Here is a 26,317-nt window from a genome sequence, read left to right on the forward strand (position 1 = left end):
AAATGGGCATTTGCAAGCTCTTTAACTGAAGAATTTAGAAAGAGTTAAAGTCTGATGTGAAACTTTTACAAGGACATAGAAGTTGCCATATTTACCCTGGGTAATATAAAATAATTTTATGCTTCTGCTAAGGATTTGCTTATAGCTCTCCAAGTTGTAAGAGTAATCAGAGGAGCTTCTTCACAGATATTATTCCAAGGTGTGTTTTCTATATATTCCTTTTCAAAATGCAGCATTGCAGAACAGGTATACAAAATGGGCTAAATTGAATCCTAGAGCTGCAATATGAGAGATCTGTTCAGTTTTTTCCTGTTTGTTTTGGTTTTTCGTTTGTGGTTTTTAGGTGTGATTTTGTTTTGTTGTTTTATTATTATAAATGTTATTTTCTTTAAATTTAGACTATCTTTCTATGAACGCAATCTCCCGAGGCCAAGAAGTGCTATGAAGTGTGGGTGCCTATGTGTTTTGATGAGCAACTGCTTGGGGCCATCAGGTGCCAGAACAAATCCTTTGGCCTGGCAGTGACGCAAGTGGCAGTGGACAGATGCGTGTCCACAGCAAACTGCTGCCCGTCACTCGGGAGTCTTCAGCCACACCGGGAAAACCACTCTGCCAAGGCGGCAAGAGTTCGAGGCGAAAAAGAAAAAACAAAGTTGCCAGCTCTCATTACGATTACTATACGTCTGAACTTTTGTAGTCCCGAAGCTTAACGACAGATGGTGGTGTAACTCCACCGATTTTGCAGCGTCTCCCTTTCTTTGATGTTGTAATATAGATTCTCCTCGATTTGACTTCGGTTAAAACCAGCATTTTCTGCTCTTTCCGTAGTGTCTCGGAGCGGTACACGGGGAGGAAAGGGAACGAACCTCTTTCGAAGAGGTGCCTGTTTGTGTTCTTCGCTTTCTAAACAACTGTAATGGAAAAAGGCAATCTGATAGACACCTAATACTGCCAGCTGCACAGAGAAAATACATTAAACTAATTAAAGGAAGATAGTTTCAAAGAGGTTTATTTCAAGCGAGAAATACAATTGTGCAGATGAAGTCTCGAACCGTAAACAGGAACAAATAAAACGCACCAGCCTTTTTCATTAGAAAACCGAGTTATATTTTATACCGTAATCGTCGTTGTAAAAAACAAAAAAAAGTGGGGAAAGTATGTGTTTGTTTAGCTTTAATTTTGCGTGAGACCGCCGAGCCGCGCAGACCCGAGCACCGCCGAGTAATAGAAGCCAAGCACCGTGTTGTTACCTGCGTGTTGTGCCCTCCAGAGAGAGGGGGCTGCCTGCAGGGCCGCCGAACGGGACGGGGATTCAGCTCCGTGGAACAAAGCGCAGCCCAGGCAGGGGGACGGGGCTGGGAGTGCTGCGAACATTAGCGGTAGCGGAGGGCGCCCGGCCCGACGGCGGCGGCCCGTGGCGGGGCAAGACAGGGCAGGGCAGGGCCGGGCAGGGACAGACCCGCGGGTCGCCGTGTGCCGCCGCTCCCGTCCCGCTGGCCGGGGATGCCGCGGCCCGGTGCCCAACGAAGTTGGCGGTGTCCGCGGCCGAGCCGGGCCGCCCCTCCGGCTCGCTGCCGCGGGCTACCCCCAAAGAAGTGCGCTGCACGGCGCCTCCCGCCGGCACCCTCATTTGGCCGCCGCCGCGGACGGTTCCAGACGGAGAGCCGCTTCTCTCCCGGGGCGCGCCTCCCGCCCGCGGGGAGGAGGGGCGGCGGTCCCCGAGCCGCGCAGCCTGCGCCCCCGCGGCGCCCCACGCCCCTGCCCGCGGAGCCCGTCGGCGGCCGTACCCTGCGGGGCCCGATTTCGTTTGCGGGCCGACGGGGCGCGGGGCGGCGAATCGGGCGCGGTTCCCCACCCCCCCCGCTGTCCCGCGGGGCGCGGGGCCGTGCCAGGCGGCTGCCCGCGGGGACTCTGTCCCGCGCCGCTGCGGCTCCGCGAGGTGCGCGGCGAGTGTCCCCCGCAACCGTTGCGGTCGCGGCTCTCCGCGGCAGCGGGAAGCGCCCCGGTAACCCGTGCAGCGACGGGGCAAGGAGGGGGGGGGGCGAGGGGCAAAGAGACAAAAGAGCCGCGGGTAGCAAATAAATATATTTTACGGCCACCCATCGGCAGCGCCGCGGCCCCGCGAGCCTCTGCCCCGGCGCTGAACTTTCACCTCGCGAACCCGGCCGCGCCCCATTGGCTGCCCGCCGGCCCGCCGCGCCCCGCACGGCCCCGCCGCCGCCCCGGCCCCCGGCCCCGCCGCCGCGGGCGGGCGGAAGGGTGCGCGGTGGGGCGGGGGGCGGCCTGGGCCGGGGGCCGCCGCGGGGGGCCCTGCCGAGTTGCCAGAGTTGCGACGGCTCCGCCCCGCGGTAACAGCTCCCCCCCCCGCTCCCGGGGCCGAGCGGCCGGCAGTGCCCTCGCCGGGGCTGGCCGGCGGCCCCGGCAGCGAGTGGCGCGGGGCGCGGTGGCGGCGGGCAGTCTGCCACTTGCCTGTAACAGCGAGCGGCAAAGTTTGTGGGATTTTTAATTGTATTAGTAAATGCGGTGACTGTTAATTCTGAGGGACAGTCACTTGTGATCCTGGCCCTCGGCGCGTACAGAGAGCCCCGCTAACGCAGCACCGCGCGGAGAGCGTGGGGCCGGGACTGCACGATGATTAGGTGGGCTCCGAAATATCAAACCCCACGTTCCCCTCGGCCAGCGCCGTCCGGTTTCTCCCGCACTCACGCGAGTACTTCCACCCAAACACACTCTGGACGCCAAATGACCAGGAACCGCGGCGGGGACGAGGGAGGACACGACTAGTTTTCCCCATTTCTAGACACTTCCCTCCCCGCCCCCTCCCCGGTACCCCAGTCGGGAATCACTTAAAAGTGTTTTTCCCCGGGGGAGCGGGAGTCCCCGGGCTGGCCGGCCGCGCACGCTCCCCACCGCGCCACCCCAGACAAGCGGAGAGCGGCCGATCTCCGCTGCGGGGTGCCGGAGGGGTCTTGCACCTTGCTCCGAATCCTGGGGGCGGGGAGAAGAAAAGTTTCGGGGCCCACGCGTGCTTCCTCGGCAAAGCAGATGCTGGCGGCCAGGCCTGCTCCGCCGACCCCTCCCACGTGGGTCCCCCGGGCTGCCTTGGCGGGGCCGCGGCACCTCGGGGGCTGCCAGCAAGCTGCAGCCGGCCGGCACTGCCAGCACAACACACGGCTTTGTTTTCCACCCGTCTGCTAAACTCGTTGTGTCTAACGGAGCCGGCGGAGCGGGGCGGCAGGAGGGGATAGGGGGCGGGAAGGGGCAGCCGCCGCCAGCAAACAACTTCCCCGACGGTTTGTTTACATAGCAGGTGGAGCTGCCGTCCGCCGCGACCCAAGCTCCTGCTCCGCCGGGGACCGGCCGGGGGAGGCGCGGGCGGAGCGGGGCACGGCCCTGTGCATCCCGCCTCACTTTTTTTTTGTTGCCATTCCCCCTCTGCTGCTCCCCCCCCCCACACCCCCCCGCGTTATTAGCACTTCTGTGCAGGCCACTCTGCGATCATGTGAGGGAGGGCTCTCTCCGTACTCCCCTCTCGCCAAAGCAGCCGGTGTGTGCAGCGGCGGGGTTTTCTTCCCCCCCCCCGTCTTCTTTTTTTTTTTTTTTGCATTCCCAACAAAACACATACACACAGGCGGCACACTCCGCACACGGCCGGACCCGCACGCCGGGGGAGGGAGCGCGGCACCGCCAGCGCCAGGCAGCACCAGCCGGCGGGAGGGCGCGAGGCTCCGCCGCCGCTCCGCGCCCGCGGAGGGCCCCGCGCCGCCCGCCCGCCCCCGCGCCCCCGGCCCGCGCGGCGGCTCCGCCCGCAGGGACTCTGCATGTGCGCGGCTGAGCGCGGTTCCGCTCGCCCTTTTTCTCGGTGTCAGCTCGCCGGGACGCCCTGCACGGTGTCTGCTCCCGGTAAGTGATAGCGACCCCCAAACACCCCCCCACCCCCCCCGCCCCGCACACCCGTCCCCTCCTCCCGCTGCTCCCCGGTGCGACTTGCTACTTCCACCCGCTACCCCCCCGCTCCGCTGCCGCTCACTGACTTGCCGCCGCGGGAAAGTTTGGCAGCGGCCGGCGCGGCCGCAGCAGTGACATGTGTCAGGTCTCTGAGCACCCGGTGGCTCCGCTCCCAAATATACACGGCGGGTGGGGGGCGTGGGGCGCACCCGGCGACTGCCGGTGCCCCGGCCGGAGTTGGGGCCGTGCCCGCCTTACCCGGCGGGCCGGGCCGGCGGTGGGAGCGGGGCGGAAGCTCTCCCTAAACCACCCGGGGTGGCAGCGGGTCGGCGGGGCCGACCTCCCTCCGCGCAGCGCCGCGGACCCTCCCGCCCCCCTTGTAATTAAAAACAAACAACCTGTAGCCTCTCCGCACGGAATAGAAGTGCGAGGCGGAGAGGGCTCGGGGCCAGGCTGCGAGGGAGCTTGTGCGGGAGGCTCGGCTGCCCGCGGCTCCCCTCCCCGTTTGTGTGGTGTGGGTTTTTTTCTTTTCCCTCTTTTTATTTTTTCTTTTTTTTTTGTTGTTTTGTTTTTCCCCGAGACCTCCCCAGCAGACAGCCCGGGTGAAGAAACGTGTCACGTTTCTCCTTTGTGTGCTGCCTGCCCGCCGGAGGGAGAGGCGCACCCCAGCCCCCGCCTCTCCGCCCGCCCGCCCGTGCGGAGGGGCTGCTGCCGCCGCCCCCTCGGGGCGCCCCGCGCTGTGCGGCCCCGGGGCGCCCCCGCTGGCGTGGGAGGGGAAGCGCAGAGGCGACGAGGTGCCCCTGGTGTCGCGGTGCCCCCCGGCGCTGTTTGGGCTGCGCAGGGAACAGTCTCGTTCCTCTACCCAAGACAAAAATTACCTAAACCCAAGAATTAATAAATAACGATGTTGGAGCTGCGGGGTTCCGGAGGTGGCCTCCGTGCCTGGTACGTAGGGGCCTTCCCTTAAAATTGGCTCTTGAAATTGAAAAGGTCTGCGGGAGTTGGAAAGTTTGGGAAGTGTGATTGATTTTGAGGAGAAGGGAGCGGCAACGGCCCCAGCTATGGAGCGGGATAGGCTTTGCCATGCCATCGGGAATGCCAGGGCAGCCACGCGAGGGAGGGCGAGCTCTGGTCCGCGTTGTGCCGCTTCGAGCACGGGTGCGCGGGCGGCAGCGCTCTTGGCCTCCCGTAGTCTGCCGGGAAGCCTGTGCCGCCCGTCGAAGCCTGCACGGCCAAGGTAAAGGCAGCCGGTGAGCCGCTCTTGCTCTTTCCCGCAGTCCGGCTCATGCCAGGTTCGGCGGGCAGCGGGCCTGTGTCCCAGCGTAGCCTCCGGCCGAGAACACTTGCGAGCGCTGGTAAGGTCCCGAGATGGAGCTCCTGGAGAGGGGAAAAGCCCGGGCTGTGGGCAGGCAAGAAAACATTCATCTAAGATTTGTGGGAGTAGTCCAGACAGAAAGCAGACTGCTAGTATATTCTCCTGGAAAAATAATCTCAGAAGTAACCACTCCAAATTTATGGTATTGTCCTCTGTTAGTAAAGAGTGCAGAGCTGCAGATGGAAAAACAGACAGTACCCTCTACCAGGGAACCACTTCTACTTTTAAGAAGTCTTGCTTGTGTATGTACTTACTTACCGAAAGAAACACAGAAGTTTCCCTTCCAAAGAGGATTTCCCCTGATCTTTTCCGTGCATTAAAACCCCTATCCAAACTCATTCTAGTGAGTGGGAATCTTTCCATTGACATCAGTAGGAATCGCTCCATTGACTCCACGGGCTTGGGCCAGGCCCTTGGAAATTTTGTTACAAATGTGGGACTTGGAAGTTGCGCCTGGTGTCTATATCGGCATGTTAATTTCAGGAGGGGGGTGGGAGAGAAGTCAAAGTTTTAAGAGATTTTGACAGGTTTAAATTTTTTCTTCTGCATGCTAAGTAATTTAAAACCATTAAGGAAGAACGCTACTGCTAGTAATATTACTCTAAAGAAAATATGATTAATTATTAAATTGGTTTCTCTAATGCTACACTAAATCCTTTTGAGATATGTTCAAATCAGTATTTTTTTAATCTAAGTTTTTTTCCTGACTATAATAATTTGTAATGTAAATGTAATACTTAAAAGACCCCTATTTTGTAGTAATTTGCTGTGCTTCTTACAAAGTGGTAGTGTCCTGTAGCATTTTTGTATACTTAAATCATTCACTTAGGTACTCAGAATAGTAGATTTCAGAACGGTTGAGGGAAAGGAAAGAGTGTTTCAAATGTAGCATTTCCAAAATACATATAGTAACCTTCATGCCCATTGATAGGTACCTTAGTGACATACAAAAGTCATATAATTAGACATCCTAATTTATTCTGTTAATGTGTAACACATGAAACACACTGCTTCATGTGAGGCCTTGTTGGTGTAGGCTTTAAGGTTTAAAAGTAACCTTACTAGGGCCGTTAAGCAGAATCAATTGTATAAATATTTGTGTATTTCTTTGTTTTTAGTTTAACCGCGGTGATCGGTTCGTTGTGTCACAAGATCTTCGCTACAGTGCAGTGTTTATAACATTTGAGAGACGAAAAAGCCTACAGGTTTTGTAGCTTTCTGTTTAGTGAAGATTCGTGTAAAATGACCAAAGAGAGTCTATAGGGAACAACCACATTAGAGGTTTTTTTCAATGTGAGGAAGATTAAAAGAAGTATATCAAGTTCAGGACATTTTAATCAGTGTATACATGGTACTATATTAAAGTTTCACTAGGGTTTATACAATAGTCAGGTGAATAGCTTCATAGGTTTTTGAAGTGACTATTTGTTGGTCTTTTTTTTTCAGTAATCATCTGTTGCTTATACATTTTTTAAATGCTTTCTGTAATAGAACTTGTTGGAACCAATATTTTAAAATTAAAGGTGTATTTGCTTAGAAATATTCCTGTCAGACTCCATTATATTTTTTGGAGAAGTTCTTATTGGACTCGAATGTATTTAAAAAAAAAATACTGTAGTATAAGAATTATTTTTTTTTGACTGATTTATGTGAGCTAGAATAAGCTTTTTGTATTCTGATGAATATACCTGATTCAGCATTGCATGCATAGGAGTTATTCAAGGCTAGTGGGCTGAAAACAATAGAAAACTTCTGAGATGTGATCCATGTTGTGGCAGTGTTTTGCTATGTGTCATTGAAAATGTCACTTAACCTCTTTGTTTTTCATCATTGAAATGTGAGGGCTGGTATTTATCTATCTCTCTGATAGAGTGATTAATTAATTTTTCTTGAACACTGAGTACTCTTTTGTTCCATTTCTATATTTACCAGGTTTATTTTGGAGAAATTAAATTCTGATGGTGGTTGAAAATGAATGGTTAATGGGAGTCATCATGTTTTTTCTTTGTGAGTGAGATCGTGAAGAGGTCACTTGCTCATAGGAATTGAAAATGGTTTAGGACATAGGTCACTGAAAAGTACGCACGGAATGATTTTGACTGAAGAAAACTGCAAATCATGATCAAACTGAAAAATGCTATCAACTTTGTTACAAAATAATATTTTTTTGTACACTGGGACTGATAACTCTTTTTAAATTTTGTGACAGCTAGTAAGTCTAGAAGTAATGCAAATTATCTATTCTTTTTTCACAGCCACTGTAGCATACCTCTCAACTAATCCTTGTTAGAAGGAATATTTGTCATTTAGATTCCTGTTCCCTGCCCTGTTTTGACTTGAAATCTTTTTTGATCATATATGTAAAATAGAAGGACCGGAAAAACAGAATAAAAAAGATGAAATTATAGAAAAGCTTAGCTGTAATAAACTAACCTCTTTAAGTTAATCTTAAAACTGCAGTTGTATAGTTCATTGTTAGTCGTTTAAAGGTTTTCTTCCACATTTGTTCCTTCACAGAATGAGCACAGTTATTGTAATAATTACCAGGGGTAACTTTAAACTTAAATTTCAAAACTTCTAGATCAGCCTGAAAACAAAGAGCAGTCCAACAGATATTATTTAACACTGATGATCTTTTTTTCTCCTTTCTGAAGCTTTCAGTAGTTTAATCAAACTTACTACTTGCAAAAATCTTTCAAAATGTTTACTGCAAATTATAAGAGAGATCTATCCTTTGTTGCAAGATTTGCATCTGTTTCAGCTTTACTGCTTTTTTTTTTTAATCCCATTTCTGATAGGTTTGCGTTTTAAGGGCAAGATGATGTTTTATGTCAGAAAGCTGGATTTGAAAGTGCCAGCAATAGCTCGCCTATGCTGTCATCACTGAAGTAGCTGAAAATAATCTCTTTAATGAATAGTTGCTATGATGTTTATTGGTTCACCAAAAGTGTAGTTTGGGACGGTGTTAGAAAGTAGCACTTGAACTCTGAGGAGTGAGTTATGTGTGGAATTGTATTTCATATCAGGATTTTGGTTCCTAGTCTAAGAAAAATAAAATTCAAATATTGAGCACATTGTCTTATGCTATTGACTATCTTAAGTCTTTTTAATAATTTGTAGAGTTTGTTGAGGAGAGGGAATAAGAACATTGTAGTTTTAACTTTTTGTTTGGTTAATTAGTTATTCCTTTTCCCTGCAAATAGTCATCACACATCTATAGCTGGAAAGGGTTTTGCTGCAGTTTGTTTCTGATTTAACTATATATAGTCAGGCTGGCTGCTGAGGGCAGAGCCTATTCCCTTGGGTACAGTGGACTGTACCCTCTGTGTGCCCTGAGTGTGGGTGTCTCTTCTGCTGGGTGGCAGAGGGCTTTGCTATAGGTAGCACTGATGACTTTCTAACTTATCAGGCTGAGGAACAACAAGCAGACAGCTTTAAGGGACAGGCAGCACCTTCATTCGAAGTGCAGAAGGGAGATTTTCTGCCCTGCCCATCCCTCCACCTACTTGCTGCTACGCGATGGCCATTCTGGGGTAGAAGGAGTGACTACAGATCTCCGTCATACAACCCAAACCCTCTTTGAGGTTCACAGGCTGGCTTTTGACTTACCTCTAGAGCTTGCTTGTTTACCAAGGAGCTTCAGTCTTCTCCCTCCTTCCTATGAGCATCAGGTGCTGAAAGTGGGTGGTGGGGTGTCCGTTTTGAGAAGTTACCAACCCATTGGTGGTTGCAGGGTCCACACGGACAAACTGTAAGTCCTTTGCTCAGTGAGCTGGTTCTTTGGATCTCCGCAGTGCATCAGACCACAGTTGCAAATTGCATCATATTAAGTATTTCTGTAAGGTGCTGATCTCAGTCTTGTTTCAGCTAGTTTGCCTCCAGGATGTTGTGAGGATGACTGAGATTCCTGCGGGCCTGTGTGAACCTTGTCCTGATGGGAGATACTCTTTACCGTTGGGCCCAAAACTAGAAATTGGTTTGAAGAGTGACGTTTTGAGGCTAGAGGGTACATCGATATATATAACTGGAAAGTTGTTGGGGTTTTCTAAGCACATTATTTCATTGAATAAGTATTTACATTGTTATATTGTTACGAAGAAAATCCTATATCTTTTAAGATTGAAGTTCAGTTGATGATCTTGGTAAAATATTTTTTTTTTCCTTCTCAACATAAGGTGTATTTTGCAACTTTGGTCCGAATTTGTCTCCTAGGTACATCCAAATTCTGATTTACTCCATATTCAGTTTCTGTATTCAACCTAAACCAACATGTTACATATTATTGAAATAATAATTAAGTATTTTATGTAATTTGAAACTATGTATACATAATTTGACTAATTAAATGTTTGATGTATCTGTATGTTACAGCAGTCTGATCTTGATGGATATAGCCACCTTGATTTTTGGGATCTGTCCTTTCAGAAAAGGAAGGAGAATGGCTGCGCAATATTAGCTTATTACATTGCTTGTCCAATAGGACCAGATCGGATAATTCAGTCTGAAAAATTAAGGAACTTGTGTTTAGAGAAACAGTCTCAGAGTTGCCAAGCTATGTCAAGTGTAATACTTTAAGTATCTATCAGATGTTGATGTTGAATTTGCTCAGGAATGGTGAAGAGAATTTAAATGAGGTGAAATCTCTAAACACCATTTAAACTTTGCCATGTTGTTGGTGCTAAGTCTTGTAAAAGACTTAGTCACAATTACATTGTTGATTTTTTTTCTTTTTAAGTCTTACTGTTGATGTTGAGGAGGCATATTGTTCTCCTGGAATTGTGTCGCCCCCAGTAAAACAAGTGGTGGGTAATAGCTGTGTAATAAAACCTGTAGCTGACGTTTAACTACTTGGAAATTAGATCAGAAACTGTCAAGTTTTACAATGTACAAATAATATAGAGGAAATTTTTAGGGTTAGTGGTGGGAAGCCACGCAAGGCTTTGCAAAGGAGAGGGACAACATACAAACAATGGAGAATTGGGGAGTGCTGTGGAAAAAGGCCAGAGAAAACATGTGGCTGGCCGGGAGCCAGCAAAAGTGCAGGTAGCACTGCCAGGAGGTAGGCAGCTGCTCAGAAAATAGGGGCTCGGGTTCTCAGAAGAAAGAGCAATGTGATTTTCATCTGGTGCCCAATATAGAAAATAAATTTTTTCACCTTCACTCCTTCTGTGGGAAGAAATAATGAACTTTTTGCATGTCAGTGTTACACACGTGTCAGACACAGCTCTGACAGGCACAGGAGTTACACCCGGTTACACTGGCCCCAATTGAGGCTGCTATTTTTTAAATATTAGATCTTGTTAATTCCAATGTGTGTCTTTATTTGTTAGTTGTTACATTGAAAGTTGATTTTTACTTACTGAAGAAAAGTATAATCTTCTTAGTGTGACAGAGGAGGGAGAGAGGTCTTTTGAAGATAAAGAGGGAAGAGAACTCTCTAGAAAACAGAGGCTAGTGTCTTTTAGAGTCTAAAACAGAGTAATTGAAATATTTATGATTCAAGGCACTTCTCTGTGAAAGAACACAAACAGGACTGTGGTTTTATTGCAGTACTTACAGTATTCTCATGACCTAAAAATGAAAACACGAAAACCTAATGCACTCAGGTGTGCACAGGCTGCAGAGATACACGTATTTGCCGAACTGTTGTGCTTTTCAATTGTGTCAACATTTTCATTTTTGTAGAATAACATCTTCAACAAGGAATAAATAATGTTATGTATAGAGCAGGGCGAATATAAGAGAAAGGGTGCTGAGCACTCCTTGATATGTGGCAAAAATTATTCATCATAAAAAGTCAATTAATGGAATGTATGAGTGCTAAACCTGTAAAAATATTAGGACGGAACTTTGCTAAAAATCTTTATGCCTTTGTGCAGAAATTCATTCAGACCCATTTATTACCAGCCTTGAATGCATTTAAATTACTTTTAATGTTGTGATGATGCTTGTCAGTTGTTCTCAGTACACAATAACTGTTCAGCTGGACATTGAGGAATACATATGGTCAGTGATTCAACAGATAACTATATTGAATATACAGAAGAAGTTTCACATAGTATCGGTAACTCCTTACACATTCTTTTGCTTAAGAAGAAGAATTAAGTGTATTGTGACAGAAACTTTAATATATTTTGTATTTAATTCTATTTTAAGTGACTTAGATCTTGTAAAAGAGTTAAAGGTGTGCTTAGCATTGGATGCTCTAGATCTGTTCTTGGGTTTCACTTTATTATCAACCAGGAAAGGGTGTGAAGTATGCTTGAGTAAGCAACAATGTAAATTTTGTGACTTACAATATGGAAACCTTTTAAAAAATATTGGTTGAGGTTTCTTTGTTGGGTTTTTTTGGTTTTGTATCTGAGAGCCAGATCATGCCCTCGAATCACAGAGAAGCCAGAAGAACGGTAGAACTACCAAAACATTTGTGTACAGCTTCAGGACAGTGCTAGGTGAGGAAGTTGATGATCAATCTAATGTCTCTTCTGTGAAGCCATGCAGCTTTGGAAGTGGTGTGGGTTTGTGTCTGTGCCTGCACATGTGTCTGCACAACATCTCAGGGCTCCTTTCTTCATCCGCAGCTTTTCAGGAAGGAGACCAGGGCCTTCAGAAAGAAAATAGATGTATCTGCATGCGTTTACTGCATCTCAGGTTATGGGACAGGAAACACTCTTAAGAAGAGTGCAGTTTGTCTTTGGCTGTAACAGTGAATGCCTAGAAACAGTGTTTGAGGAATGTGGTTCTCCAGACAGAAGGTGACCATGCTGATGAGTGTTTTATAACATAAAAAAGGTGTTTAAAGGGTTGTGATGGGAAAACCTGGCCTTCCAAAGTCTTCCTTCAAAAAATGAGGGAAGTGTGCTTTCAGACTAGGTTTGCATTTGTTTCCAGACTATGCATGGCTTGCAACATCGGTGTCTTGCTGTGCTTCAGTTTCAGGTTGTCCCCTGAGGTGGTTGTGGGGTCTAGGGGTGCCTGGACTGGCAGTGGGGTCTAGAGTGGTGAGTGATGGAGTGGCTCTATCTGCTGGTGACAGCTTGCCACCTGTCAGGGCTCTACTCAGATGGAGCTTCCCAGCTCCTGTGGCATGCAGGTGCCCTGCTTGTGTCTTCACCAGTGTCAGGCGTCAGGAGAGGGCATGCTTGAGACAATGGCCATATATTTGTTTGAAAAATTCAAGACCTTCAGCCCTAATCTCAAGTTTTCTGAAGCTGATTTGAAGATTCCCTTTTTTGGCTTAGGCACCAAGGTTGTTTGATGCTTTACATGAGTTTGTATGTGCCTGTGCAAAACAGGTTTCTGAGGTTGAGGAGTTACCAGTTGCTTAGCTCTTCTTCAGGGCCACCTAGAGTGAGACTGGTGATGGACTGCTTGTGCATATTTAAACCAAAGCTATGTTTTTTCAGTTTTTGTTTCAATACAGGTTCTAATACCAACGGTTTCGTAGACCCTGAAGCAACTCACCACGAAGATGAAAAAATCTATATTCAAAATGACTTTTTCATAACATTTAAATATTTTGAGGGGTTCACTTTCATTTATTCACTAAATGGATCTTAAAAAGTACATCAGTCAGGTACATAATTTGGGAGGATCCAAAGACATAAATAAGACATTCCTAAAAAAATGAACACTTGTTTTAAATCAGTGATGTCCAGCCCAATCAGCCAGGCATGGCAGCCAGGTATGTGTGAACACCAGTAATTCACTCCATATTTGTCTAGAAAGGGTATGGCTATTGGTTGGACATTCCTCTCACTTCTTGAGACTCTTCCTCCCCCTTATTATTTTATTGTCCCTGCAAAGCCGGAGAAAGGTGGCAGATGGAGAAAACCGTGTACTTGACTGGTCCTACTGAGTTGCAGGCTGAGCACTTGCGTTTTAAATCTTTGTGTGACTCAGTAGAAGAATACATTTATATTATTTGATTATGTGTAAAAATGAAACTTACTGTCCGGGACTTAACTAAGGTGCTATTTTTAATCTATGTTTCAGTGCCTGTCTTCTGTAACTGGAATGAAATTTTAAACTGAAACTATTAGCCTTATTATACATAGGTGCCTGCACATTTTGCGAATCAATAATATCCAAAGCTCTAATTTTACTTATGTATCATTTAAAAATAATTTTATGAATACTCTTCTATACCCAGTGACTGACATTTGGGTCTTTGTTGCTAACACTGAATTGCTATCAGAATGGGGAAGACACCATTTTTTTTCAAGTCAGTGCTAGGTGTACAGTTTTGCTTCAAATTCACTTATCAACAAAATTTCCTTTAGCTGAATTTCTCTTCATCTAATATGCAGATGATGAGTCGGAGCATAATGTGACCAGAGATTATTAAAAATATCTTTCTCACTGTCACCTGCGATATTACCATAATTGGAACTAAGGAGTCCTCAGTTGCACAATATTTATGTTGCAATCCAAACTGACACAGCCTGGAATGCTGTGGTAGCAAAACAAGACACAGACCCAAGCATCACGCCGTGTGCTTGGGAGGAAGTGAGCTGCTCTTCTTGGAGACCTCCTCCAGCAGAGACATCCCAGGGGTCCCCCTGCTTCTCTGTGGGCTGGGGGGACCAAGGTGGTGAGGTAAGTGCTGGCAACCTGGCTGCAGAGAGCAGTGGCTGGTGGTGGGTGTAGGTGATGCTTTGGGTAAGGCTGCTTTGCTAAGACTGGGGGCTGTGGTAAGAGATTGCTACTTCGCTAAGGCCTGCTGATTGGGATGGGCTCTTTTTTCTCCTGACACTTTGGGGGCCTCTTTGTTAGGAGGTGTTGTTTGGAAGAAACATTTTTAATGTGTTTACTTTTCTTTGGCACTTGGAAATATTGAGTCCTTGTCCAGTGTCGCCTTTACTGCCGAGATTGGTGTAGGCACAGTGAAACCAATGTTTTTCCCTGCTGCACCTCTGGTAGGCTCTGCAACAGCTGATGAACTCGATCTGTTACTCATAACCTTCACTGGCAAGCACGGTTCGGTATATTTGCCTATGACTGACATGCTGAGATCTATGGCCGTGACATATCTGGTCAACTCTTTAAGCCTTTACCTTTAGCATTACTTTAACCCCTCAGGGCTCAGCTGCTTGCAGCATTTAAAGCATGGCAAGAGGTTTTATAGCAGAGATTTGACTCAGCAAGACTTGAGCTACCTCTTGCTGAAGATATGAAATACAATTTGGAGCTTATAATTGCTGCCTAATATGATCTTGGACCCTTACTTAAAATCCATTTAACTGATACTGTACTTTCTTTATAAGGTTATTATTGGGAGCTAACCTTTTCTTGTGTTGTGGTTAAATGTACAATGTAATAAGGGTGTTTTCTAATGTGTTTAAGAGTTGGAAGATGTGTTAGAGGTAACCTTTATGCAGCGAGTTTTATATAGTTGTAGTAAGGAGAGCAATATTAAAATCCTGAACATTAGTACTATCTGAATATAATTTGTTCTCATTCTGTTTTGTGTGTGCCTGCTAGTGGAAGATGGTACAGTATATTAAGAAAAATCCATGTTGTTCTTGAGTAATTATTAACCTAGTGCAAATTACTGTCTTCTGAAATTTTTTGAACTTTGATGATACAAAAATACAAAAAGCGTATTGGATATAATAGATAAGTCACAATTCTTTCTTTCTTTTGATTTCAAGGAGAGGAAACTAAATCCAAGATTTTAGGCACAAAACTGAAAGCCTCTCAGAAATCTTTACTTTCTTGTTTAACTTCTAATAAACAGGCATGGACCATGTCTATTGGATGTCTCCAGGGATCACTAGCTTATAATAGATTTACAGATTTATTTTCCCAAATGACACTTTTGCTCTAGGGTTATTAGTTTGTCTGCTTATGATTGCCTTATAGAAATGCAAGTTTGCTTAGAGCTGTAAGGTAAAATTAAGTATTTCTTATATTTTTTTTCTTAACCAGATACCTTAGTATATATGTAGAATTTGGTATACGTGGAAAGGATTTCAGAACTTGCCTCCCTGCACCCTTCTTGAAACTGCTCTAAATGGTGGTGAAGGCAATTGTAATTTCATACCACAAAAAAGGGTCAGGAAAAAAAAAAATCAACCCCCTAGAAAGATGAGCGTCATAAGTGTGGACAGCCTTTGTTTGGTTTTGTATTTTCTTTTTTCCCCTGCTAGTGTAGAAAGCTCATTCCCACTGTTCAGCATCTTTTTTTTTTTTTCTCCCCTCACTTTTTTATTTTCCTTCCCTTTTGCCTCAAGGGGGCATTGTGGGTTGGAGAGCGGGAGCAGGTTTTGCACGTCAGGCATATAGGTGAAAAATACTTGTTTTTCTTATGTTCATTAAAACTGCTGTCAGGGGTGAACACATTCGTATGCATGTACTGGACAAGAATGGCTATAAGAGAAACAAAAATTGTTTTTTTATCTTAAGTAGGTGGGGAAGGGGGCATCAGTCATGGCTCATGGGGTTGAAAAATTCATTGTTCTTAACATTGTAAAGAATGATGATAATGTAGACATAGTGCCTTCCTAAAATTTACAAGTATAATTCTTGGCTGAGATGTAGACTTCTTGTGGAACTTTATGATAGAGTTGCTTAATCTCAATGCAGTAAAGATAAATTCATTGATGGTTATGAGGTGTTGATATAATTAAATAGAGAATACCAGTAAATTACTTTCTGAAGTTGAATGACTGTAAACTCCGGTCTTCTAATTTAATCCATCTACTGCTTCCCATTCACTTGCTGAAAGGCTTTGTAGACTGAGAAATTAGCCTTACTCCAGGGACAGTAACTGCGAGAACTAAGTTGGATTCTCTTAGGGGAGAGCCTTGGATGAGAAGTGTTTCCTCAATATAAGTTAATACTGGATGGAAAAAGGAGAACAGAAACATGTTTTTACATTGCTGATCATGTTCAGTGATTACTGTGTTTCTCACTAACTGCCTCGATTCTGTGCCAGTTTGTGGTAGCCCTGACACTTCCACAGAAGAAAAATTAAGAAGCTTACAAACCAGTGAAAAAGATACTGTTGATACGAGAAAAATTAGCTAAGCCCATTTCTTTGGCTGATGTTGCAGTGTTGCTCACTGGCTTTTTGGTTGATCTAAACAAATGTTATCATTCTCTCAGTAGGCAGTGCATTTTCCTTGTGAATTATTTAAGTATGTGCAGAAATTATTCCGTAGAGAAATTAGATACCTCTGAAATTAGCCTTTCACACAAAGGGTAGTTTAGCTGCATGAGGTAAGCGTTCACTCTACACTTTTAACCTGAGCTCTTAAGAATAGAGATGCATGGGAAAATACATTCTTTAGGAAAGTGTCAGTGTCTTGTCTTAGTGGGTTGTTTCTTTTTGCAAGGTATTCCTCACCTAACACACTTTTTTCTGTTACTTGCTTGATACTGTATTGAGGTATAACTGTAGTGTAACCCTTTGAGCTCTGAAAGGGACTTAGAATCGTAAAATCATTTAATTGGAAAAGACCTCCAAGATCATAGAGTCCAACCTTTGACCAATCACCACTTTGTCAGCTAGATCATAGCACTAAGTGCCATGTCCAGTTGTTTTGTGAACACCTTCAGGGATGATGACTCCAACACTTCCGTGGGCAGTCTGTTCCAGTGCTTAACAACCCTTTCAGTGAAAAAATTCTTCCTGATGTCTGACCTGAACCTCCCCTGGTGAAGCTTGAGGCCATTTCAAGGTGAAAGTGCCATGGATATCCAGTAAAAACAAACAAACAACAACAACAACAAAAAACCTGAATGAAAAAAATGATTGTGTTGATTTCGAAAAAAGATTCTTGTTGAATTAACCCCGAAATCTTTTTTTTGATTCAATTATAGAAAGAATGGGAATAGTTTCCTTAAAAACTTGCTAGAAGAGACCTGTCCTTTTGATATTTCTTACAATGTATCTACAGGCTTAATATGGATGTGATATTTGGAAGGTGAAGTCCTACTATTGCTGAAACCCATCAACTACATTTCATTGTTCCAAAGCCTTCTGTGCATTTTGAGTACAGAGGTTGTGGTTTGTACTGCTTGGTTTGTCATAGAAGATTTGAGGGAAAGTGAATTAGCTATTATTTAAATGTTCGTAATTCATTCTGGTATTTTTCAGTGCTTTAAAATAAATTCTTTAAGTTAAAGTTACTTCACATATGTATGCATCTTGTAATAAGGAGTGTGTAAAATAGCTAATAACTCTATCCAAAGTGCTTCCAGCTCTACCATGTCTTTCTCACAAAACATGTTTTGCATAAATGAAAATTGTACTTCTTGATTTTACTTGGCAGATCTGAAGTACTTGCAGTAAATACCATTCTAGCAAAGGTAAACTCCCCCAAAGAGACCCCAGCTGTTAGCTGTCTTGCAAATCAATGTGATATACATTGTACTTTTGACTTGACCAGTTTGATTCTTGCAGTATAACATCATTGCTTCTTCTGTAGCTGTAGACTCCAATGTAGGCCTGCATTTTTGTTCTTCGTGAGAAGAAGTTAAAAAAAAGTCCAGTATCATGAATATATATATAGTGAGTAGCTGCATAAACTGTGTCTTTTTCTGTCTTTGGGTTGCAATTTTAACATTTTGAAGTCTCTTAAAATTCATTATACTTGAAATAAAAAAAGCCTTTTCTATGACCGTTTGCAAAGTTTTAATTTGTTTTAAGTGCTGTTGTTGATCTAGAGCTTTTGCTCATTTAAGGGGTTGATTAATTGCTCTTACCACTTTTGTTTGCAGTTCAGTGTAATCTCATGCAGACTATTGTAATTTTTTTTTAGTTTAATCTTCTCCTGATGGTTGTATGTTTGTATGGGATGTTAAATTTGACCACTAATAACTCAAGGATTTAAATAAACAAATAAATAAGATTGATAACAATAAGAAAAGACTGCAAACTGAAACAAATGCTTAACACTGCAAATTTATTTCATGAAACATAATTTCTGCACCTGCTGTAGATCCTATTGTGGAAGCTTTTGTTTTTATATGATTTTTTTATTTAGAAAAAGAAGAAGATCATCCTGCTTTCATTCAAGTATCTTTACTTAAGGCAGATTTAATAGAAACAAGACAAAAATAATAGGCCTATCTCTTACACTGAATATTTTTTAAATGCGTATGCTTTCTCTGATAATTACTATTCACTAAGGCTCAGTACTCTTTCTTTAAAGGTTAACTGTTGTCTTACCTGTAAAATGGATGGATGGATGAATGTTGAGACTGAAGTCACTTCATGAAAAATGTAAAATACAATTCAGATATGTAGTTGAGGAGACCTGTGGCCCATCTGCTTTGCTGCACTGCCTTTCAGAAAACACAGATCGCACGGAGTGCTTGGGTAAGTCACACTGATACGGTGTGACCCACACTACAAAGGAAATTAGCTTACTGATAAGTTACTTGGGTAACTTGGCCCAAGTAGGAGCCTATGATTTTCACCTACAGGATGGAACTCAGTCATGGCTGATCATGCAAAGGAAGAAGCTGTTACTGTTCATCTTTGGAAGTGTCTGACTGTGTGCTACTCTTGGAAGGTAGAAACTCGAAATCCTGGTACACTGCATTTCTCTGCTGTCTCACAAATAGATGTGTGGTTGACAAAAAAAGCTGTGTTGTCACTGTGTAATGGATACATGATCTACCCCCAGCACTGGTAGTGTACTAATTTTCACATTCCTACATACATAATGGGCAGACAGAAAAGTTCTGAAATCGTAAAACAGGCCAGATGGAAAATATGTTCAAATTAAAAGGAAAATGAGACAGGAAGAAAGAAATATAATTCTGCTGATAATGAAAGGATGAATAAGAGAGGGCAACTTCTGTTCATCTCCATTTTTTAAGGAGACTAGTTATGGTTTTTGAACTTCTGGGATTATGGTGCATTTTCTTTGCAATAGAACTGTCAGAAAACACAAAGGTTATATCTGTGCAGACAGATTAACTTGCTTCAAGCTCTCCAAAGTACTTTAACTCATTTCATGTTCAGCAGTAAAAAGTCTATAGGTTTTGGAAAAATTAGAGCATTATAGCTGTACCTGTAGCCCTCCTGGACAGCCAAGACATGGCTTTTGGATGAGAACTGTGGCAAGGCATGTGACGCCCTGTACGGTGGCAGTGGCTTGTCAGGGCTGAGGTGCTAAGCAAGTGTGCCCCTGTAATCGGGCTATGAGATGCTTCTGGAAGCTAGAATATGGGTCAAGGAAACCTTCCTTTGCTGTAATCCTTTCTAATCTTTGCTTTTGGAAGTTTTCAAGAGCACTGCTAATGCTGAGGAGTGGGGTTCTGAAATTTTTCTGTTTTTCTGGTTGTACTTCTTCAAGTTTTCTTTCCTCTTGTGTTTATTTAAAGTGGATCCTAGCAGTGGAGGAGATGGTTCTAGAAAAGGAGTATTTTGTCAAAGAAGGAGGGTCCTAAAAATTCTAGAGGTATAACGCAAAGCGAAGAAACTGCATAAAATACAGTGGTAGTACAAGAAACCACCCCATTTTTACCAAAATGATTGTACAATGGAAAGTGCCTCGTGTCAGCTGAAATGTCAGATGTATCAGGAAAAAGTTAAAGTGGAACCTGATTTCTGTAAGGCTAAAGACTCAAGTAATTTGCTTAGGGATGCAGTAGAAAATCAATCTTATGCTTGAAAGAGGAAATGGTAGCCTTCAAGTCTCATCTCATGTTTTGTAGCTGATTGCCTGTTTTTATTATCTCCCCCCTGCTTTTCCTTCAGTAGTTACTAATGCCCTTTGGTTAACTCCATTATACCTTTGAAAAACTTCTTGCAGAGCTCAGCTGCTTTGGCTTGTTTGCTGGGTAAGCTTCACTGATATTATTATAAGTAATAGGATGTGTAAAAACTTCCCGAACCCAGTGTTACAGAATCAGGCTATTAAAACTCTGTACCCCATATGTTCTGCAATGTGCAAGATTTCCATCCTTCACAGCTGGCTCTCATCAGAGAAGACGCTAGAACTGCATTGATCTTACATGCTGCGGGGAAAGTTGGTTTGGTAGGAACACAACTCAGCTTGTAAAAGAGCAAGAGGGATGGAACACAGTTTACAGTTTGGAGGTGTGTCTCTCATTTGCTTTTTTAATTTATTTTTATGCCACAGGGATAAAAATGTGAGACAGGGATGTGCTGTATTTTTAGATACTGAAAATCTTTGAAGATCTGATTCATAAGTGAGAGTTGAGACTCTTTCTCTCAATTTTGTGTTACATGATAACAGTTTCCTTGCTTTGGCTTTTGTTTTTATTGGATGGTACTGCTTCATTTCTTCCAACAACTTTGATTTTAGGAATTTTTAAAAAAATTATAAGGAAGTGATACAGAATAATAAGAGGTGAAGAGAACAGTCTGATATTTTTGAAGGGTTTTTTTTTATGACTTGGAGGTGTCATGAATATTGTAACTTGCTGGTTCATCAAAAATTTTACAAAGTGGAGAGGAAATATGCCAACTGGTAAAACAAATACATGATTAAGAAGACAGGAAATGATACTGAGCAATTGAGATAGTATATGAGCTCTTACCAAAAAAAACATTTAAGTACAAGGAAATACAAGGGGATATGTCAAGAGATGTTGTTGCTTGTTTTGCTTTCATTCTTGCATCAAGAGTGGGAAGTGTTGCCTCTGGAAAAAGTGTGTGTATTTATGCTGGCTGATCAAGTGACTATGGACATTTTATATTTAAACTTGGAATTTATACCCTTGGATGTATAAAGATATATAACTTACAAAGAATAACAAAGCTAGATGTTTCTGCCTAAATTCCTTCCTTTTTTTGATACATTCTTGAAAAGCTATATGGAAAAGAGACTGTATGGAGAGGAGAAACTTGATGATAGGGGATTGTTGATCCGCCTTATAACAAAGCTCACTGGGAGAAGCATTGTTTTTACACTGAGAGTAGTTATTTGCAAGAGGACATTTTTAAAGACTTGAAAGTTGATTTCACTGGGAAACTTCAGATTGTGATTTGAGGATTTCTAACACACACTTAAATTTGTCGAGGGAATTATATGAGCAGTACCTTAGAACCAGGAATATTGATGTTGGTTTGACCAGTATTTTTTCTTCTGAAAGAAGTAGGAGAGGGCTTAGTGTGCTTATTGGCATATCACTATTCATTAACTCCATACCTGTCCTTTGACAATGTTTTAGAGACTTGGATATGAACTGGAAGGCCACCACTGGGTGCAGTGCAAACACAGAACCGCTGTGAGTCAGATGTAGGACAATTTACATATGTGGGTAGAAACAACACCTCGAAACAGGCCAGGGAAGACAGAAAACCAAGGAGTTATCATAACATATCAGCAAATAATCAGTTTTAAAATTTTCCATAGGTCTCCTGCCAAAGCAGTTTGAAAGAGGTTAATCAGTTAGTCTTGTGGACGTTCACAGCCATGTGAGGTATCAGCCTAGATAAAAAGCCTGAAGACACTTAATTGAAAAAATAACACATAGATGATGGAAGTTGGCAGTCTGGATGTAAATGAGAAGGGAGTTTTCCTCTAGATATGGAATAAGAGATGATAGGTAGGCTTTGACATGGAAGATAAGTGATTAATATATAATGGGATACTGGATTTATGTCAGTGGAATGAGATTACATTTGTCAAGATTAGAACAAAAGATAGGAACAAGATCTGAAATAAGAGCGATGGGAGTATAATAGCTGTACAGTTTGAGAGGAGAAGGGTAATTTGAAGGTAGTATTTGTAAAGATCCTACAATATTTGCATGTAAATCTCTTGGAAATATGTGAATTTATAGGACCTAGATGCTTGTGTCCAAAGACTGAGAGATGATGTCCCAGTTTTTGGACTAAATGAATGGTAATACTGCCCAAGGAAGGAGGCAAGAGGAATGCTAATTAGAGGAGAGTATACACTATCTTCTAATGGTACAAAATTGTGGTTCGGCTTAGAGCAGCAGTGTGCTGTTAGTGATAAGGGGAGAACAACCTACCCTAGGTCAGTGGCAATTTGGTGGGGTCCGTAATCTTTTTGAGGTCCTCCTTTACCAGTTCTCTTGTGGAAGAGGATCTTTATAAAATTCTTCAAATATTATTGTTCTTTGCTGTTTCTGTATTGCTCTTTAGTGTCGGCATTTGCAGCCTAAGGTTATGCTAAAAACGTATCATACCATTGTTGATGAAGTACCGTGGAATTGTATTAATACACATATTATGTACACGTATGTATTAATACACATACATTTTCTGAAGAAAAAATACCGGTGGTTATGAAGATCAGCCAAGTTGAATGTCAGTAGAATTTCTGCCATGGACACTTATTTTACATGTATAGGATACATTTCTACCTACTGGAAAAAATGTTTTGAAAATTCTTAGGCAAATCATCTCTCTCCATATACAGTGTCAAGGTATTTAATTTGCCTGTTTGTAGAGAGATAGAGGAGATAACAATACTATGTAGTTCCCTTTTTTTACCTCCACCCTCGTCTCTCTATGAACATCCTGGAACAGCCAGGTCTGGGCCAGTTCTGGTGTTTGGGTCTCTCATGTTGCTCTGGCTATTTTTCATTTCAAATGCAAAATGGTGGAGTAGTGTAATGTGAGATAGGTCCAAGATACTGTGAGGTTCCTTTTTTTTTTTTTTTTTTTTTTTTGGTTGAGACTTTATGCTGAAATAGAGCAAATATTGTACTGGAGTTTGAAGCTGATTTTATATCTTTTTACTTTGGTCAGATCTGTTGTATATTTGCTAAAATTATCATCAGTTTTGTTTTCTTTTTAAGAATTTCCCTTTGGTGTGTTTCCACCTGAACTGCATTAGAGAAGTCTAAAAAGTTGGACTTTTTTCTCTTTATTTGCATACTTCTGACTACATCCGCCCTCTGACACCCCACCAGAGATGACTAGTTACAGTGCTTTGGGATTCCTGACAGAGGATTCTTGCTAATCCCAGTGAGAGTGTTGCTGTGCCAGTTCAGTCACTGATGACTGCTTGATTACCTCCCCGCTGCCCATTGTCCTTTTTTCAAGTTCTGAAAATTGTTCGTCAGATTTATCACTGCTTTTTAAGAAAGTCTTCATGAACATGACCTGAGGTTTTACAGGAAATCTTGAAATAAAAGTAATAATATTGTTATACATTTTCTCACATTCAGCCACACATGCTATCACAAAAGTAGCCTTGAAGCTGTTTTAGTTTTACAGCAAAGAGTGTTTCTTTTCATATCAGGTAATCCGATCTGCTGGGGTTCTTTTCCCCCTTGGCTTTGAAAACATACCTTTATATTAATAATCCTGGAATTTATGCTGGAAGTTGATTGCTCTAGTAGCTGATTGGTATTCAGTGACACTGAATAAAAGCTCAAAATTTTCTCTTTTTCCTTTTCCAATCTGAAATCTATCAATGTGTATTTTTAGAGTTCACCATTAGTGGATGTATAATCTTTGTGGCTGCTTTTATTCATGGCCACTGGGAGTTTTGCTACCAGCAATAAAAGACAACCTCCATGTTGTACTGCACAGTATAGATATTGTAAATTTTGGTCTTGCTTTCCATTGATCTGGTTTGCCATATGGGAATCATATTCAGCTGATCTTTATTTCCTGAGTCAGAAATTCTGTTTTACCCATCTTTGGGGCTTTCAGCATTTATTCTCAGTGGGCTGTCAGGTATCGCACATGAAAGGAAAGGTTCAAAGGCATATAAAGAAGGTTCAGGTCTGAAATGTTTACTTAACACTGTATTTTTTTTTTTTTCTTTTTACAAACATTTTCCAGACTGGAGGATCAGCATGAAACCTTAATAAATTTTAGACTTTTTCTTCTCTATTATGAACATTTTACACATACATAATTTTGATGTAGACTGGAACACATCAACTGTAAACTTGCTAGTGTAGGTTCGCCAGCAACAATATTAACAGCATTGCAATTATTTTTTTTAAGTTTGTAAATTATTTTTCTTGGAGGTCTATTTCATTTCACTTCTGTTTTTGTTTCTGGAGCTGCCTCTAACAGACTGCCATTGTGCTACAGAGAAATCTGAAATTAGTTGACTATGCAGCTTTTGATTAATATGATGAGTAAAATTTTAAAAATAAAGATACCATCCTTTCTCTTTACAATGTCATTCCACTGAAAGAAATGAATTTGAGGGAAAGTGAGAAAGAGCTTGTTGTTGCTCACCTGTTAAGGTGCTGCCACTAATGAAGGAAAGAGTCATAATCTTAACAGCTTTTGTGCCTTAAATATGTAATCTTTAAGGAAACAAATGCCTAAAATTCAAGGGATTTTAATCACTTGAGGGCAGCTATACAGAAGCTTTATATCCTATTAGTGTATTTTGGTTTTTTTTCTTTCTCATTTGTACTGAAGTGTATTAAAGACTTAGCATACTGAAGTGTGTCTGATGTTCCACTTCCATCTTCAGTATATCTCATTTTCCTTTTCTTTTTAACAAGCAAGGAAATAATCAGGGATCTTGATAACCCTTACTGGATTTGTTTTCTTCTGGTCTCTTTCTTCTTCATTGCCAAAAGGATATAGAGCACTAGGATTGACTCAAAGTGACTATTTTTGTCTAGAAAAGGTGTAGTTTGGGTGTACCTAGAGTCATATTTTGTTATTGAGGAAGTGGAAACAGATGAGAAAAAGTCAATCAAAGACTGAAAGGAAGGTGGGGGTTTCCCCATATCTCCTTTACCTTTCACACAGCAGCCATCAAAAATTAAGCTGTCGAGGAGCTATGCTCTCTCACAGAGTCCCAGACTCCCAGTTCTGATCTTCTGGACTTGCACGGCCTCTTAATCATGAAGTTAGGCTTCAGGTTTAGCTCACTGCTTAGTATTCAATCATGTCTGCCTCCTTTTCTCACTTCTTGCTCTATGCAGATAAAACGGGGAACGGCAGCTAGGGGAATGTGGCCTCATGGACAGCTTGTTTCAAGTTGACGGGTTACCAAAGCCTCCAATGGGTCTTCTTTTCTCATCTTCCTTTTTTTTGGTGTTTGTTAGTTTATGTCAGCATTGAAACATTGCACTCTCATTCTGTTGTTTCAACTTTCCTCGCTGCAGCAAAGATGGTTATGGCTCCTCAGGTGTTCTGACTTTCCCCTTGTGTTGGCTAAGGCTATGAGACATCTCCCATCCAACCCTTCCCAGGCTCCTGTTCACTACTTCTCTTATTTTAAATTGGGAAGAAAGGTAAACCAGGTTCTTACTGGTATCATGCAGATGTGTGGATAGCTCCTATGGCTGGAATGTTGGAATGAAAAGACAGGCAGAGGAGACAAGGAGGGGGTGTTGCCCTCTATGTCAGTGACCAACTAGAGTACCTGGAGCTCTACTTGGGGATGGAGGAGGAGCTGGCAGAGGGTTTATGGGTCATGATTAAAGCGAGGGCAGGGACAGGTGACATTGTAGTGATGGTCTGCTACAGGCCGCCCAGCCAGGAAGACCAACTGGACGAGGCCCTCCATAGATAGATAAGAACAGCCTAGTCCTTGTGGGGGACTTCAACCTCCTGGTATCTGTTGAAGGGACAACACAGCAGGGCATAAACAATCCAGGTTGTTCTTGGAGTACATTGATGATAACTTCCTTTTCCAAGTGATAAAGGAACTGATGACAAAAGGTGCTGTGCTGGACCTTGTTCTCACCAACAAGGAGGGGCTGATGGGGAGTGTGAAGCTCAAAGGCGGCTTTGGCTGCAGTGACCCTGAAATGATGGAGTTTCAGATCCTTAAGGCAGTGACGAGAATGCACAACAAGCTCGCTACCCTGGACTTCAGGAGAGCAGACTTTGGCCTCTTCAGAGATTTGGTTGGTAGAGTACCATGGGATAAAGCCCTGAGGGAAGAGGGGCCCAAGAAAACTGGCCCCTCTGGTGATCAGAGGATCACCTCCTCCAAGCTTTGTGAGGTGATTTCCCACCTGGTAGGACATCCTTTCTAGGTCCAGATGAGGCAAAAAACATGTGGCATTTGTTTAATCTTTTGTCACTGGGCTTCTGCCAAGAAAACT

This window comes from Pipra filicauda, unplaced genomic scaffold (genome assembly GCF_003945595.2).
Source record: "Pipra filicauda isolate LSUMZ 115617 unplaced genomic scaffold, ASM394559v2 scaffold40_size4127951_pilon, whole genome shotgun sequence".
NCBI classification, from domain to species: domain Eukaryota; kingdom Metazoa; phylum Chordata; class Aves; order Passeriformes; family Pipridae; genus Pipra; species Pipra filicauda.